At 41.1% G+C, this 2,950-nt stretch overlaps 1 protein-coding gene across 1 annotated transcript in view; it reads left to right on the top strand.

Annotated features, from left to right (window-relative positions):
- The window catches only part of DARS2 (aspartyl-tRNA synthetase 2, mitochondrial), a 48,112-nt gene that overhangs the window by 20,231 nt on the left and 24,931 nt on the right, over positions 1 to 2,950 (top strand). The gene's annotated exons all lie outside the window — the stretch shown is intronic.

The following is a 2,950-nucleotide window of genomic DNA, read 5'->3' on the forward strand; positions in this document are numbered from 1 at the left end:
GAGGGAGCATCGAATCACCAAAAGAAGTAGACCCAATCCAAGTGCCCAAAGCAATATACTTCCAGAGATTGTAGAAATCCATTTTTCATCTGGGTCCATGGGTTAAAGGCAGCAAGGCGCTGACCCAGGTTCTGCAGGGTTACGGTTCCAGACAACACATGTAATTGTTGTCGAAATGCTTCGGAAATGTTCTGAGTGAGCTCTTGGATGTCCAAACTAGTATTTTTATGGCCTACTAATAATTTTCGGATTACAGTCCAATTTTGAGAGATGTTAAAAGGCACAGGCGTTATACAAAATTGAGTGGAGTTCCAATCACATTGTAATGTCATCCGAGTACTGAGTACAGTGAGCTGATCTCCAAGCCATGTCAATGTTTGCTCCATGTTGTCCAATTTTTCAGCAAGTTGAGAGTCAGTGTTTCGTTGTTGAAGCCATAACCGGTGAGATTGTTCGTGCCATTGCTGCACAAATTCAGCATTTTGTATACTTTGATGTAGAGCGAGCCCTGCTATGGCCGCAGTGGAGACGATGGTGACAAGGCTCATCACCGAGGCAATTATAAGTCCGAGGGCACGGTGGGTTCGCTGGAGAGAAGTCCAAATATAAGTTTCAAGAGGTGATGCCCCCCATGGTCGCGTAAGGTTAACAGGTAGCCAAATTTCCTTACGAGCCCTGAGGATATAAATATCCCCAGTAAAGTTGTGCCACCAAGAATGATTGAGGCAAGACAAAAATGTACACATATCTGTACAATTAACAATTCTCGTATTACTATCACATGTCAAATTCCCCGCTAATAATAGGTAGGGCTTACGGACACAAGCAATAATATATCGGGAGGTATTCCGATATAACTGAATATGAAAGGAGTTATTTGGGTTAGAAAGATTAAGGGACATATTCCCCACAAAAGTGCTAATGGCATCGCCTGCAGCTAACAACTTCCAAAGATGACTCTGTACTTCAGGCCTCCTTCACGCCATACCAAGGTTTCATTACTGTTAGCGGCAATACTTTTATTTACCCGGTGCCATTTCAAAGGTATATGACTAAATTTTATTTGAAAATCACCGTGCACACTCCAATCAGTTATTTGCATCCCATTATATTCTAATAAAATCCAGGGTTTAGTTCCCCGACATTGTTGCCACTCTAGCACCTCAATATTAGGAGAAACCTCTGGAATAGGACAAAAAGGTAAAGAACTAGGAATAGTTTCATTACTATATACAGTATGATTATACTGAAAGCTTCTAGTTACAATAATAACAGTATTAGCAGCCACATGACTATGATTATAGCAAACAGCCCAAGCTTCATGCGATTTTCGGAGACAATGAGGACTATTTCCCATACATATTGGAAGTCCTTCCACTCCAAATTGGTATGTGCTGATTATAATTCCTGTTCCCCGTTCTATGTTGTCCTTGTCCATATAGGGGGACGGCATCCAAGTAATGTCATTGGTGAAAACCTTAATTTCCGCCTCCTCCCAGGCGACTCCCTGATACAAGGGTGGAAAGGGAATATAAGTCCAATATTCATACAAAGCCTCACTAAGAGAAATAAGTCCCCCGCCGAGGCACATCTAACAAAGGAAGAAATGCATGCTGAATCCAGTTTTCTTTTCAACAGGGTTTCAGTCATCTTGTAGGAAACCACTCAGGTCCGCTCCCTGTAAGGACAAGAGCATAGCCCCGTCCCTGTTTTAGAACTTGCCCTTGAACATACTTACCTTCTTCATTAGGATACCAAACCTTTAAATTGTCAGTGGGGACTATCACCGAGGGAGGTGAGGAAAGATGGGTTACGACAGCGGAGTCTTGCAATTGTCTCCATTGATTCAAAAAAATTAAGGTAAAAAGAACCTTCAAAATCTGGTTTCTGGGGGGCTCATTTCCCCCTTTTTGTTTTAATAGTTGAGTTTTTAAAGTTAAATTTGCGCGCTCAATGATGGCTTGACCTTGACTGTTGCCCGGGATCCGGTGATATGTTGAATATTGTATTGCTGTAAGAAAACTTGTAATTTATGAGAGACATAGGCAGGGGCATTATTAGTTTTAAGTATAAGAGGAATGCCCATGATGGCGAAACAAGCTAAGAGATGTGTAATAACAGAATCAGCCTTCTCAGATGGCAACTGAGTGGCCCATTGAAAATGAGAAAAGGTATCAATGGTATGATGAACATACTTTAATCGTCCAAAAGAAGGGACATCTCATGGATTAACCCCAGGATGGAAGGATGGAATGCTCAAAGGAGCACAGGAAAGACAAGCTCGAATAAGAGAACGAGCTTGTTTTGTTCTGCAGCATGTAGGTGGCCTATTAAAAGCGAATCAATCTGAGTATTACCATGAACTAATGGTCCAGGAAGTTGAGAATGAGAACGAAGATGAGTGATGAATAAAGGAGCTCGACGTTGGCTCAAAGTAGAAGATAATAAGGATAAGAGTTTTTGAAGAGAAGAAGTAGCACAAAGAGGTAAAGTGGCCTGAGAAATATAAGAAGTAACATAAACGGCATATTGAGAATCACGAACAATATTGCAACTAGTAGTAGGGAAATCAAGTAAGACCATGAGAATAGCAAACAGTTCTCCCTGTTGCACCGAGGGATAAGGATAAACTGTAACTCAAGATTGATGAACACTACAATATCCAGCCTTACCATTGCTACTAGCATCGGTAAAAAAGGTAGGACCTTGAATAGGAAATACAGAAATTAGTGAGAAAGGCAACACAAAATGTTGTCTAAAAAATGAAAAGATCGGAGACTTAGGCTATTGGGTAGAAAACTGTCCAACAAAGGAAGTGCAAGCAACTTGCCAAGAATCAGAAGTCGCAAGAAGATAAGTGATCTGATTATGAGTGAATTGAGAAATAATTAAGGAAGGATCTCCTCCCTAAAGTTGTCGACAACGATGTCGTCCTTTGATGATCAGCTCA

Source organism: Mandrillus leucophaeus, unplaced genomic scaffold (assembly GCF_000951045.1).
Source record: "Mandrillus leucophaeus isolate KB7577 unplaced genomic scaffold, Mleu.le_1.0 Scaffold226, whole genome shotgun sequence".
Lineage (NCBI taxonomy): Eukaryota > Metazoa > Chordata > Mammalia > Primates > Cercopithecidae > Mandrillus > Mandrillus leucophaeus.